The following is a 16491-nucleotide window of genomic DNA, read 5'->3' as shown; positions in this document are numbered from 1 at the left end:
CAATAATCATATCAATCAAAACGACGTTTTGCTGATGAGAAAAGTGAGGATTCTTGGATTTTGAAGCGGATTCAGATCCAGATGAAGCCATATCGAAATAGTAAATAAAGATCTCAAAAACGAGCGCTCTGTAATTACTCTCCAAAAATTTTGGAACAATAATAAAGTTGTTTAGAAAACTTGTCCATTTATAGGAGCAAAATTCTATTCCCGCTTCTACTATGACGTTCATGACACCTTACATGTCACGTGTTAACAATTGGCCAGACAATTGAACTGAAAGTTAAGTACATCAGCTTATTCGCGGCGAGCGAGGCGTCAAATTTATCAATATTCCGCCACTGCGGGCTAGAGGTGTCTATTTGTTGTGGGATTATTAGTACATAGCTACAGCGGACACCATTTCGCCCGCGGCGAGTAACGGCGAGTTTAGCCGCGACTAAAATGACGGATGAATTGACGGCTTAGTACATGGAGCCCAATGACATGGTTAAATTGCATTAGCTAATATCTTCCCATTTCAGCTAAGACATGCTACATATGCGTATTTCTCCTAAACCAAACCTTGTGTAAAATAAAAACTAAATGGTTACATTGCATTCTCTGAGCATTTAAGGTAAGACATGCTACATATCTGCATTGAACTAAAACTAGACATTAGCGGAAAGAGACAATGACATGGTTAAATTGCATTAGCTAATATCTTCCCATTTCAGCTAAGACATGCTACATATGCGTATTTCTCCTAAACCAGACCTTGTGTAAAATGGCAAATAAATGGTTACATTGCATTCTCTATCTGAGCATTTAAGGTAAGACATGCTACATATCTGCATTGAACTAAAACTAGACATTTGTGGAAATAAAAATAAATGGTTAAATTGCATCCTATAGCTGAACATTACGCTAACATTTTAAAACTACAGTGGCAATTGTCAAACTAATTAACCATGTTGTGCACAAATACTCACCAACGAGATAACCAGGGGGCATTTGTCTTTCCTCAAACGGTCTCCACAGGGACGACTGAGCAAGGATGCGGGCATCATGACAAGCTCCTCCAAAATTCGCACACACATGCATAATCCTCATCTGTGCGTCACAAACATACTGCACGTTGAGGCTATGAAAATATTTACGATTTCTGAAGGGCAAGTCATCAATTGGAGCACGCAGCGCAATTTGGGTACAATCTATGGCTCCCAAGACATTGGGCAATTGAGCAATATCAAAGAATTCCCGCTTCAGGCGCCTCCAATCACCATCATTCTGTGGGAATCCTATGTATTGCTTACTGATACGTACCATGGCATCCAGAAAGTTATCAAACACCACAGAGAATGTACCTTGAGCCAGGCCATGCATGTACATTTCTCCGGATTGAAAACTCCCGGAGGCCAGGACGTATAGACAACTTAGCATCTTACTCATGGCGGGAACAGCAGTCCTTATTCTTATACGTGGCTCCAAATGAGGTTTAAGAAGATCGTAAAGGCCAATGAGCTGTTCGCAATTGAGCCAATACTTATCATAAACCTCAAAGTCGCTCATGTTTTCCAAGGTGGGTCTCACCCTGTAGACACGAGGACCTCGAACCAGACGACCCCTTCGTCTCAGTCTGAGCCGCCGAGGCTGCCTGATTCGATCAACAGCTAGTTCGCCAATAGCAGCACCAGCAGTGTCTACCATGTCATCGTCATCCATCTTTCAAAACAGCGTAACAAGGTATTCACTTGATCTGATGTGGATCACAAGTGATGCTTTGGCCATGTTGTTTGGGGGATTTATAGTACAATTAGTCCAATGGTAGTGAGTTTGTAATGATTGCTGATTGTATTCACTTGTTTGTATGTGAGCGGCGCGAATGCTTTCACAGTGGGCGTTTTTTTGTTGTTTGCTGAAATGTTGTTTTCCCACAATGAATCTCAATGTGAAAGTGTACAATATCACACATACAGTGCATGGTTGTAATGTTTGATCATATGCGTAATCAATATTTCTTAAACGCGATCTTATAGTAACAAGCACACGTCCAGGCTAACATGAATGAAAGTGCATAGTTGTGTATAATGTGCATCGAATGTGATCGATCAATGTTGCTGCAACATTGTTTGTAAACGATAAAGTAACATCTGCCATATGTAGTATTGTATATATAAGTGATTTCCGAGCTGTCAATATTGTATGAGTCCCTTTCAAATCGCAATAATAATTCAGAACTTCCCGTCTGCCATCTGTAGTATTGTATATATAAGTGATTTCCGAGCTGTCAATATTGTATTCGTCCCATTCAAATCTCAATAATACTGAATAACTTCCGGCTGTCATCTGTAGTATTGTATATATAAGTGATTACCGAGCTGTCAATATTGTATGCGTCCCATTAAAATGGCACTAATACTGAAGAATTTCCGGCTGTCATCTGTAGTATTGTATATATAAGTGATTGCCGAGCTGTCAATATTGTATGCGTCCCTTTAAAATCGCACTAATAATTCAGAACTTCCGGCTGTCATCTGTAGTATTGTATATATAAGTGATTGCCGAGCTGTCAATATTGTATGCATCCCATTAAAATCGCACTAATACTGAAGAACTTCCGGCTGTCATCTGTAGTATTGTATATATAAGTGATTGCCGAGCTGTCAATATTGTATGCGTTCCATTCAAATCTCAATAATACTGAATAACTTCCGGCTGTCATCTGTAGTATTGTATATATAAGTGATAGCAGAGCTGTCAATATTGTATGCGTCCCTTTAAAATCGCACTAATACTGAAGAACTTCCGGCTGTCATCTGTAGTATTGTATATATAAGTGATTGCCGAGCTGTCAATATTGTATGCGTCCCATTCAAATCTCAATAATACTGAAGAACTTCCGGCTGTCATCTGTAGTATTGTATATATAAGTGATTGCCGAGCTGTCAATATTGTATGCGTCCCTTTAAAATTGCACTAATAATTCAGAACTTCCGGCTGTCATCTGTAGTATTGTATATATAAGTGATTGCCGAGCTGTCAATATTGTATGCGTCCCATTAAAATCGCACTAATACTGAAGAACTTCCGGCTGTCATCTGTAGTATTGTATATATAAGTGATTGCAGAGCTGTCAATATTGTATGCGTCCCTTTCAAATCGCAATAATAATTCCGAACTTCCCGTCTGCCATCTGTAGTATTGTATATATAAGTGATTGCCGAGCTGTCAATATTGTATGCGTCCCATTCAAATGGCACTAATACTGAATAACTTCCGGCTGTCATCTGTAGTATTATATATATAAGTGATTTGCGATCTGACAATATTTCTTAATTGTCCCATTCAAATCTCCCTAATAATGCTGTTCCAAACTGTTCTTTACGTATATGTTGTATTGTAGTATTGAGTGTTAAAGTTCAGAAAGGGGCGGTACAGTGGTGAATCTGTAATGTGTATGGTTGAATCTTCTAATGACGTCATCATATTATTAACCTGCCTATGTAGTTCTGAAATCCTCATTGTGTTGTTGTATTGTGCTACATTGTTATTGTGTGCTGAATAAAATATAAATGTGTGCTTTGTGGTTGCGTGATGGGTGATGCGTGTTATGTACATGTACGTATATATTGTGATTGTGTCCCACATATGCTGACTTCTATATAGCAGTCTGGCATTGTTGTTCCTTCCCATAAAGTGACATCTGTAATCTGGTGTAATGATGTTCTTGTTGTACGTAATTCCTAATGGTTTCTGGTGATGGAATCATGATGTTAAAAGTACAGTAAAATCCATATGTTCTGTTTTGTGATTCCTAGAGAGAATGTAATGTGTTTTTCCACCATCATTTGAATGCACATGTATGAGTGAATGTTAAAAGTTATGTATGTGCATCCATGAGTGATCATGTGTTAAGCCTATGTAGATATGCAGTTGCTGCAAGCATATGAGTTGAATAAATGAAATGCAATAATAAAGGTAAACGAGAGGTGTTTCCCATTGTGTACTGTTTGTGAATCCTGAAATTTTAAAATTATTTTTGTGTCCGTTTAAATGTGATTTTTTTGTTTAAAATGTTTGTTACTAGTGATGTTGATTTGTAGTTGATGTAATATAAAAGTATGAAACAATTTAATGCTGTTGTGAATATTCAATAAGTACAATCCATAAGTCCACCATAGGGAAATAGTCATTTCTTGATCTATTTATCATAGCTGGGTCTAACGCAGAAAAGCATGTATTTTTTTCCTATTTCTAGCTCTGGTATTTGGAGTTTTTAGGTCTACGCTATTTGCGTGCGTTAGGGAAATCTGTCTTTCGCGTGCACGAGCACGTCTTCCCCATAGAAGTCAATGGAGGCTCTAAATTTTGGTATTTTTTTTTTCAAAGACTGGTTTTCCTTGTAAAGTGAGTGACGTCATGAGCTTGTGTAAAAAAGTAACTAAATCGTGTTCATTTTGTAATAAATAACTTTTTTGTGTATGTCATGTGGTGTATATTGTTTGTATGCATCGATGAGTGTATGTTTGTGATAATCTTATTAGTTAGATGTAGCTATATGAGGGTCTTTTCCCGTGTGTTAATGTAAGTCAATGGCAAAATGGATTTGTGTTGTTTTTTTTCTAACACCCGAGATCTCGCAACTTTGATCCTTTGTATTTTGATGAAAAATTATTAAATCTGAAAAAAAAATATAGTGTAGTGTTTGTATGAGTGTAAGTGTACTTTGTGTAATATTTGTTTTGTGATTTGCGGATGTTTATTTTGTCGGTATATGTTAACTATTGGGTTTGAGCTGTTGGTAGAGATTTGAGCGTTGGGTGATTTTTGAGTGTCGGTAACTGAACTCTAAATACCGGAGTCCATAAAAAAACAAGCGTTAGGAGCCTCTAACGCTGGTTTTGACGGCTAACGCCAAACTCTAAATCTAGGCCTAGGGTTTATTTTAAATGTAAGTATTTAGCTTTAAATAGGATTAATTTATTTAATAATAGAAATATTATTTAGATTTATTTAATTAATATTTAAGTTAGGGGGGTGTTAGGGATAGTGTTAGACTTAGGTTTAGGGGTTAATAATTTTATTACAGTGGCGGCGGTGTAGGGGGGGCAGGATAGGGGTTAATAAAAGGGAGAAAAAAGGAGGCGCCACAATAGTGTGAGATCGTAGATGAAAGAGACCCCCACAATACGATACAGAATCACTTACTAGATTGCAAGCACTTGAGAAGTGCCACAGGTGCAGACTGAACCATTAAAAGCTGTCCAGCGAGCTTATCCTCACGATCGAAGAGCCAGAGGGTGAACTTCAAAGTCCCCCACGCGTACTGAAATTGGAGATGAGCCAAACTTGTTTGTGAAATCCCAATCTGGGAAAAATACAGCTCATAAAAAGCTCAAGCCGATAAAGGTGTAAAAATCGGCTGATAAAAACAGTATAATAAAACAAGCGTGATGACAACAAGGTTAAAATATAACAATTAAGTTTATTATAACCTAATACACTACGCGTTTCCCGGTCACAACAACCGTTTTTTTTTACATATATTATTTTTTTACATACACTCACATCATTGTGAATTTATTATTATTTTTCCTTGTTTAGTTTGGTGGATATTGTAACCAAATTATATCACCCACATTTAGAGGTTTGTTTTCTTTGTTGAAGGATATATAAAGGACATATCTTTTTGCACGCACCATTTCTAGGCGCCTTCACTTTTCTACATCACATAGGGGTTAATAAACTTATTATAGGTAGCGACGGTGTAGGGGGGGCAGGATAGGGGTTAATAAACTTATTATAGGTAGCGACGGTGTAGGGGGGGCAGGATAGGGGTTAATAAACTTATTATAGGTGGTGACGGTGTAGGGGGGGCAGATTAGGGGTTAATAATTTTAATATAGGTTACAGCGGGGTCCGGGAGCGGCGGTTTAGGGGTTAAACTTTTTATTTAGTTGCGGCAAGGTCCGGGATCCGCAGGATAGGGGTTAATAACTTTATTATAGGTGACAACGGTATAGAGGGGGCAGGATAGGGGTTAATAGGTATCATGTAGGTGGCGGCGGGGTCTGGGAGCGGCGGTTTAGGGGTTAATACATATATTATAGTTGTGGCAGGGACCGGGAGCGGCGGTTTAGGGGTTAATACATATATTATAGTTGCGGCGGGGACCGGGATCGGCGGTTTAGGGGTTAACATATTTAGTATAACTTGCGATGGGCTCCGGGAGCGGCGGTTTAGGGGGTAATAACTTTATTTAGTTGTGGCGGTGTAGGGGGGGACAGATTAGGGGTGTTTAGACTCGGGGTACATGTTAGGGTGTTAGGTGTAGACAGCTCCCATAGATATCAATGTGATGTCTGGCAGCAGCGAACATGAACTTTCACTATGGTCAGACTCCCATTGGTTCCTATGGGATCCACCGCCTTCAGGGCGGCGGTTTGAAAACCAGGTACGCTGGGCCGGAAAAGTGCCGAGCGTACCTGCTAGTTTTTTGATAACTAGCAAAAGTAGTCAGATTGTGCCGCACTTGTGTGCGGAACATCTGTAGTGACGTAAGAATCGATCTGTGTCGGACTGAGTCCGGCGGATCGAAGCTTACGTCACTAAATTCTACTTTTGCCGGTATCTAGGGCTTGATAACTAAGGCGAATCAGCCTCGCCACAAATACGCTGCGGAATTCCAGCGTATTTGAGGTTGACGGCTTGATAACTAGGCCCCTATGAGTGTAACTCTACTGTGTAATGTATATTTATTAGAAAGTGTTATTATGTGTGTAACTGTAGTGTGTAATGTATATTTATTAGATAGTGTTATTATGTGTGTAACTGTACTGTGTAATGTATATTTATTAGATAGTGTTATTATCAGTGTAACTGTACTGTGTAATGTATATTTATTAGATAGTGTTATTATCAGTGTAACTGTACTGTGTAATGTATATTTATTAGAAAGTGTTATTATGTGTGTAACTGTAGTGTGTAATGTATTTATAAGATAGTGTTATTATGAGGGTAACTGTACTGTGTAATGTTTTTATTAGATAGTGTTATCATGTGTGTAACTGTACTGTGTAATGTATTTATTAGATAGTGTTATTATGTGTGTAACTGTACTGTGTAATGTATATTTATTAGACAGTGTTAATATGTGTGTAACTGTACTGTGTAATGTATATTTATTAGACAGTGTTAATATGAGTGTAACTGTACTGTGTAATGTATTTATTAGATAGTGTTATTATGTGTGTAACTGTACTGTGTAATGTATATTTATTAGACAGTGTTAATATGTGTGTAACTGTACTGTGTAATGTATATTTATTAGACAGTGTTAATATGAGTGTAACTGTACTGTGTAATGTATATTTATTAGACAATGTTAATATAATTGTAACTGTACTGTGTAATGTATATTTTTTAGACAGTGCTATTATGAGTGTAACTGTACTGTGTAATGTATATTTAATAGACAATGTTATTATGAGTGTAACTGTACTGTGTAATGTATATTTATTAGACAGTGTTATTATGAGTGTAACTGTACAGTGTAATGTATATTTATTAGACAATTTTCTTATGAGTGTAACTGTACTGTGTAATGCATATTTATTAGATAGTGTTATTATGAGTGTAACTGTACTGTGTAATGTATTTATTAGTGTTATTATGAGTGTAACAGTACTGTGTATTGTATTTTTATTAGACAGTGTTATTATAAGTGTAACTGTACTGTGCAATGTATTTATTAGATAGTGTTATTATGAGTGTAACAGTAATGTTTATCATATATTTATTAAATGCTGTTATTATGTGTGTAACTGTACTGTGTAATGTATTTTTATCAGACAGTGTTATTATGTGTGTAACTGTACTTTGTAATGTATTTATTAGATGGTGTTATTATAAGTGTAAATGTACTGTGTAATGTATATTTTTTAGACAGTGTTAATATGAGTGTAACTGTACTGTGTAATGTATATTTATTAGATGGTGTTATTATGTGTGTAACTGTACTGTATAATGTATATTTATTAGATGGTGTTATTATGTGTGTAACTGTACTGTATAATGTATATTTATTAGATGGTGTTATTATGTGTGTAACTGTACTGTGCAATGTATATTTATTAGATAGTGTTATTATGAGTGTAACTGTACTGTGTAATGTATAATTATTAAACAGTGTTAATATGCATGTAACTGTACTGTGTGATTTATATTTATTAGACAGTGTTAATATGAGTGTAACTGTACTGTGTAATGTATATTTATTGGATACTGTTATTATGTGTATAACTGTACTGTTTTAATGTATTTTTATCAGACAGTGTTATTATGAGTGTAACTGTACTGTGTAATGTATATTTATTAGATAGTGTTATTATGAGTGTAACTGTACTGTGTAATGCATATTTATTAGATGCTGTTATTATGAGTGTAACTGAACTGTGTACTGTATATGTATTAGATAGTGCTATTATGTGTGTAACTGTACTGTGTAATGTATATTTATTAGATAGTGTTATGAGTGTAACTGTACTGTGTAATGTATATTTTTTAGATAGTGTTATTATGTGTGTAACTGTATTGTGTACTGTATATTTATTAGATAGTGTTATTATGTGTGTAACTGTACTGTGTAATGTATATTTATTAGATAGTGTTATGTGTGTAACTGTACTGTGTATTGTATATTTATTATATAGTGTTATTATAAGTGTAACTGTACTGTGTAATGTATATTTATTAGATAGTGTTATTGAGTGTAACTGTACCGTGTAATGTATATTTATTAGACAGTGTTACTATGTGTGTAACTGTACTGTGTAATGTATATTTATTAGACAGTGTTAATATAAGTGTAACTGTACTGTGTAATGTATATTTTTTAGATAGTGTTATTATGTGTGTAACTGTATTATGTAGTGTATTTTTATAAGATAGTGTTATTATGTGTGTAACTGTACGTTGTAATGTATATTTATTAGACAGTGTTAATATAAGTGTAACTGTACTGTGTAATGTATATTTATTAGATATTGTTATTATGAGTGTAACTGTACTGTGTAATGTATATTTATTAGATAGTGTTATTATGTGTGTAACTGTACTATGTAGTGTATTTTTATTAGATAGTGTTATTACGTGTGTAACTGTACTGTGTAATGTATATTTATTAGATAGTGTTATTATGTGTGTAACTGTACTATGTGGTGTATTTTTATTAGATAGTGTTATTATGTGTGTAACTGTACTGTGTAATGTATATTTATTATACAGTGTTAATATAAGTGTAACTGTACTGTGTAATGTATATTTATTAGATAGTGTTATTATGAGTGTAACTGTACTGTGTAATATATATTTATTAGATAGTGTTATTATGTGTGTAACTGTACTATGTGGTGTATTTTTATTAGATAGTGTTATTATGTGTGTAACTGTACTGTGTAATGTATATTTATTAGATAGTGTTATTATGTGTGTAACTGTACTGTGTAATGTATATTTATTAGATAGTGTTATTATGTGTGTAACTGTACTGTGTAATGTATATTTATTAGACAGTGTTAATATGTGTGTAACTGTACAATGTAGTGTACTTTTATTAGATAGTGTTATTATGAGTGTAACTGTACTGTGTAATATATATTTATTAGATAGTGTTATTATGAGTGTAACTGTACTGTGTAATGTATTTATTAGACAGTGTTATTATGAGTGTAACTGTACTGTGTAATGTATATTTATTAGATAGTGTTATTATGAGTGTAACTGTACTGTGTAATATATATTTATTAGTCCGTGCTGGACCTGTCACCCCCTCTTGGGAGGTTTTGAACATATCCTATTACCTGCCATGAGAATGAAGTAACATCGCCCCCATGTACAGAAATAAAATGTTGTGAAAGGCCCGAGCTGTCTTTATCATGGGAGATGTCATTCAGATGCTCTCTGATTCTGGAGCGAACCTCCCTAGTGGTAAATCCTATATACTGCCCATTGCATTGAGTGCAATCTACCAAATATACTGCAAAAGGGGTTCTACAATTTGTACAATTTGCCAAATTAAACACCCGATTTGTTGTTGCAGACTGAAAGGTGGATGTAACCCTACTATATTGGCAAGCTATGCATTTTGTGAAATGGCATTTAAAGTGCCCTTTCACACTAAGCCAACTACTTGTGGCCCTATCTTTCTCTCTTAGTACACTTGGTGCCACCAAGTTACCAATCGTGCATGCTCTTTTAGATACAAAGTTACAACCCTTAGACACATAATCCTTCAAACTATCCTCAGCTGTCAAAATAGGTAGATGCTTACTAACAATGTCAGTAATTTCCTTAAACTGTGGGCTATAGGTGGTGACCAGAGTTGGTCTACTTGAATCATAACTCCTCTTTTGTCTGGTATTGCCCCTCAATATCTCACTCCTATCCATTCTAGTTACTTCCAAGTGGGCTCTATTAATGGTTTTTTGTGAGTAGCCTCTCTCCGCTAGGAGACACTTAAGTGTTTCGCTCTCTTTCACAAAATCCTCTTCCAAGGAGCAGTTCTGCCTTATTCTCATGAACTGCCCCTTGGCCACCCCAAACCCCGTATGACGGGGATGGTTGCTCCTAGCATGGAGTAAGGAGTTGGATGTGATCGGTTTGCGATATAGGGAAGTAGAAACTTCACCACTGGAGGCATTCCCCCTAAGTTCTACATCCAAGTAAGGTATTGTATTTGTCCCTGTCTGGGCAGTGAATTCCAAACCCACTCTATTAGAATTGAGGTAGGTAAGAAAGTCCTGTACTTCAGCAGTTTCACCCACCCAGATAAAGAGGAGATCATCTATAAAGCGTTTATATGATCTGATCTTATCTCTAAATGGGTTATTATCTCCAAAGACGTGGGACAGCTCCCACCAACCCATAAAAAGGTTGGCGTATGATGGGGCAAACTTGGCCCCCATCGCTGTCCCACATCTCTGGAGATAAAAGGTACGTTCAAAACAAAAATAGTTGTGTGTTAAAAGGAATGTAAGGGCCTCTATCACAAATTTGATCAATTCCTCATGGTAATTGCTAAAATGTCTTAGCATATACCCAACGGCTTCAATGCCATGTTCATAATGAATGGCCGAATAGAGGCCAACCACATCCACCGTCAACCATGTATAGTTCCCCTCCCATTTGATACTTTCCATTGCCCTGATAAGATGTGTGGTATCCTTCAAATAGGATGGCAAAAGATGTATAACAGGTTGTAGAAGGGACTCAATCCAACCTGAAAGTTTCTCAAAGAGTGACCCTATACCTGAGACAATTGGTCTGCCCTTCACCCCCACCAAGGTCTTATGGACCTTGGGGAGGTGATGGAAAATTGGTATAACTGGTTTTGATACCATCAAATACTCAAAGGTCTCCTGGTCAATGATTCCCTTCATCAACCCATCATCCAAAAGATGTCTCAGCTCAATCCCAAATCGCTCAGTGGGATTAAAGCTGAGCTTCTGGTAAACCTGGGTGTCTGTCAACTGCCTCAAGGCTTCTTCAACATATTTTTCTCTCCCCATCACCACTATTGAGCCCCCTTATCCGCTTGCTTGATGACTATGTCATCCTGCTTCCCAAGTTGTTCCAATGCCAACTTTTGGGTTGGATTCAGATTATATATAGCCCTGTGGTTATGCTCTGAAAGCTTAACTAAATCCTCCTCTACCCTACGATGAAAAGCTTCGATAAAGGGTCCTCTGGTTCTGGTGGGATAGAAAATTGATCGGGGCTTAAACCCCGCATGGGTCTTCTTAACTGCTAAATCAGGCTGGGAACTTAAAGTACCCAGCTCATGTAAGATCAAAAAATCAATGCCTTCTTTGAAGTCTATAATATCAGAGATATTAGGGGGAGCTTCAACAGTATCCTGTGTGTTAAAATTAATTTCACTTTCTATTTCTCCCTCCTGATCGGTAGACCCCCAGAAAAACTTTTTGAGGGTCAGATCCCTCACTAATCGGTTTATGTCAACAATGGTTTCAAATAAGTCAAATTTATTGGTGGGAGCAAACCCCAAACCCAAACTAAGCACTTCAATCTGTGGATCAGTAAGTACAACATCAGATAGATTAATGACAGTCATATTTTGTATTTGTGGCATGCATTTCTTCTTGGTTGTGCCCTGGCTTTCCCTTTTTCTCCTTGACCTGTGTTTCCGCCTCCTTCTATTATTTTGGGGCTTAACCAAAAAACCTGTTCCTGACTGGTCTCTACTACCTGGGGTACAAATGCCGGTGGTCTAACATCACTCTCACTATCACTGAGGAACTCTTACTGTCTTACATCTACGTTGTTATGACTCTTTCTGGTGTTTGGGACCCTGCCTATGCCTCCTGACATTCTCAGATTTGAACCTTGTGCTGTATCTACCTTCTTTAAAACACCCTTAGGTACCATAATCTGCACTTCATCACCTGAGTGGCCACTAGAGTCACCTGCACCATAATCATCAGACCTGCAGTCATTATCCTCATCTGTGCTGTCCATATCTGAAAAGGTCACTCTTTTACCTTCCCCTCCAATTTCCACCTTTGCGGCACCTCTATTCTTTCTAGCCCTATGTCTGTTTACTCTAGAGCCTGACCTGCTGTGCCAAGTATAAACTTTATTACTGGTGTAATCGTTGTTATCTCTTACAAATTTCTTGAGTTTAAAGTTGTCAATCTCACCCCTAAATTTAACAATTGTTTCACTCAATAATTTATCAAAATCCTTATATTTAGGATGCTCCAAGAACTCATTCAATTTTGCCTGTATGTGATTCAACTCTTCCCTAATTTTAATCAACTGGCATTGCTTGAACTTAATAATCAATTGCATGAGTCTTTTAGAGCAATCACTCAATATATCATTCCATTCTTGCATAAACTCAGGGTCTTCAACCTGGAAGGTGGGGAATTTACGCATTCTTAACCCCCTAGGGATCAAGTCCAAAGTCAAGTATTTCTCCAATGCTCTCTGGTCCCACCATATTCTGTACTCTTTAATTAGGGTGCGCTCCATAGCCAGAAACACATCACTGATAGAAAGCAGTTCAGTCTGTTTAACAAACGTATCCTCCAATGTTAATCTTTCTGAGTCCAAATCAGAGATAGATTTCAAAGAAAATAACCCTGTTGCCATCTTTGCTAGTAACACTTGGCCACTTAAATCTATGTGTACCAAAGAATATGGATATATGAACTGAGGACAGTAACAACCCGAGTCTTAGAGTTATTATGTGTGTAACTGTACTGTGCAATGTATATTTATTAGATAGTGTTAATATAAGTGTAACTGTACTGTGTAATGTATATTTATTAGATAGTGTTAATATGTGTGTAACTGTACTGTGTAATGTATATTTATTAGATAGTGTTATTATGTGTGTAACTGTACTGTGTGATGTATATTTATTAGATAGTGTTATTATGAGTGTAACTGTACTGTGTAATGTATATTTATTAGATAGTGTTAATATAAGTGTAACTGTACTGTGTAAGGTATATTTATTAGATAGTGTTAATATAAGTGTAACTGTACTGTGTAAGGTATATTTATTAGATAGTGTTAATATGAGTGTAACTGTACTGTGTAATGTATATTTATTAGATAGTGTTATTATGAGTGTAACTGTACTTTGTAATGTATAATGATTAGACAGTGTTATTATGTGTGTAACTGTACTGTGTAATGTATATTGATTAGACAGTCTTAATTTGAGTGTAACTGTACTGTTTAATGTATATTTATTAGATAGTGTTATTATGAGTGTAACTGTACTGTGTAATGTATTTTTATTAGACAGTGTTAATATGATTGTAACTGTACTGTGTATTGTATATTTATTAGATAGTGTTATTATGAGTGTAACTGTACTGTGTAATGTATTTTTATTAGACAGTGTTAATATGTGTGTAACTGTACTGTGTAATGTATATTTATTAGATAGTGTTATTATGAGTGTAACTGTACTGTGTAATGTATTTTTATTAGACAGTGTTAATATGTGTGTAACTGTACTGTGTAATGTATATTTATTAGATAGTGTTATTATGAGTGTAACTGTACTGTGTAAGGTATATTTATTAGATAGTGTTATTATGAGTGTAACTGTACTGTGTAATGTATATTTATTAGATAGTGTTATTATGAGTGTAACTGTACTGTGTAATGTATTTTTATTAGACAGTGTTAATATGTGTGTAACTGTACTGTGTAAGGTATATTTATTAGATGGTGTTATTATGTGTGTAACTGTAATGTGTAATGTATATTTATTAGATAGTGTTATTATGAGTGTAACTGTACTGTGTAATGTATATTTATTAGATAGTGTTATTATGTGTGTAACTGTACTGTGTAATTTATATTTATTAGATGGTGTTATTATGTGTGTAACTGTACTGTGTAAGGTATATTTATTAGACAGTGTTATTATGTGTGTAACTGTACTGTGTAATGTATATTTATTAGATAGGGTTATTATGTGTGTAACTGTACTGTGTAATGTATATTTATTACACATTGTTATTATGTAACTGTACTGTGTAATGTATATTTATTAGACAGTGTTAATATGTGTGTAACTGTACTGTGTAATGTATATTTATTAGATAGTGTTATTATGAGTGTAACTGTACTTTGTAATGTATATTTATTAGATAGTGTTATTATGAGTGTAACTGTACTGTGTAATGTATATTTATTAGATAGTGTTATTATGAGTGTAACTGTACTTTGTAATGTATTCTTGTTGTGTTTTGTGAAACAGTTAAACAGAGCTCTGAGGATGTGCTAACCTGACGATCCTTAACTTGAATTGCGCTCAAGCGATCGTGTTTACTTTTTAACTTGTAATATCAGCGCAATTTTATTTTCATATCAAATATTTATATATGAACTTTAATTTAACCTATATAACATTTTACTGCAATAAAACACCTATATTTGTATTCTGCAATTAGCCACAAGTAAAACAATGCTGCCCATGTACAGGTTTTCTGGGATTTCAGGTTGCTACAGGCCCAATATAGGACCTGCCCTTTTACATGGAAATTTGTCAAATTTATTTTCTAATACTATGGGGATATTTATCAAAGGTCTGGTGGACCTGATACGACAGCGCGGATCAAGCCCGCCAGAACTAGCTGAATGCGGAGAGCAATGCGTTCTCTGTATTCAGCATTGCACCAGCTGCTCACAAGAGCTGCCCCCTGCAGATTCGCAGCCAATCGGCTGCAAGCAGGGGGGGGTGTCAGTCAATCCGATCGTACTTGATCAGGTTGAATTGTGGAGATGTCTGTCCGCCTGCTCAGAGCAGGCGGACAGGTTATGGAGCAGCGGTCTTTAGACCGCTGCCTCATAACTGCTGTTTTTTGCGAGTCTGCAGGCTCGCCAGAAACACGGGCCCTTAAGCGCCATCCGAAGCTTGTTAAATGAGCCCCTATGTTACCTTTAAGGTAGTATGGCAGCTCGGGAAAGAAAATGACTCCTATAATGACAGCATTAAAGCCCATCGCTTTTAGGACGGTGTGGAATGTCCTAACACCGTCTAGGGGTTAATTCTATCATCTAATTTGCTTTCTTCTCTTGATATACCTTGCTAAAAAGCATACTCATGTAAGCTTAGAAGAAGCAATGCCCTGATTGGTGGATTCACATATATCCCAATCACTGGGAATCTATATTCCGTGTTCTAACTGTAATACCAACTTTCATTATATCCTTTAATGGATTTTTTATGAGCCTACATAATATTAGACCACAAATCAAATGAATATAATAAGATTTAATCATGTCAAACAACATGCACCAGATTTCCAGGATGCAGCAAATAATCAAATTATTATGGTGAAGAAAACAGAGAAATGAGGTGGAAAACGTAATCATGAGTTATTAATGTGAAGTAACGGGATGCTCAGCTATAATGATGCATATGATATATAGATAAGATTTCAGTTCTTGGTTCTTATCCAATTGTTCCTGTTTTGTGTCATTTTTATCCACCTAAGTACAAGCGGTTTATCAGTGACATATTCATGCTGTAGAAAGAACAGTAATGCAGATGTATACAGGAACATAAAAAGAAGAGATTTTATGGAAAAAAAATATACATCCTTTGTGGGAGTTAAAGGGATATGAGGCCACCAATCAGCAAGCGCTAAGCAGGGTGATTAACAAAAAATGGTCTGACTCTGAAGTTTATACATTCCTGCTTTTTCAAATAAAGATACCAAGAGAACAAAGAAACATTGATAATAGGAGTAAATTAGAAAGTTGCTTAAAATTGCTTCTCTAGCTAACTGGTTTTCACATCTGTGCTCATGTCTCCCAAACAGGCCAGGTTTTTAGGGTTACCTTGGGTGAGAGCCGGTAAAATAACCGTGTTTACTAATCAGATGATTGTTTCACCTGTGCTCCAGTTCACATATCCTCAAAATCTGGCCTGTTAGGGAGGTCTGAGGATGGGTGTATAAACCT

This window comes from Bombina bombina, chromosome 6 (genome assembly GCF_027579735.1).
Source record: "Bombina bombina isolate aBomBom1 chromosome 6, aBomBom1.pri, whole genome shotgun sequence".
Lineage (NCBI taxonomy): Eukaryota > Metazoa > Chordata > Amphibia > Anura > Bombinatoridae > Bombina > Bombina bombina.
This window is presented reverse-complemented; position numbering follows the sequence as displayed.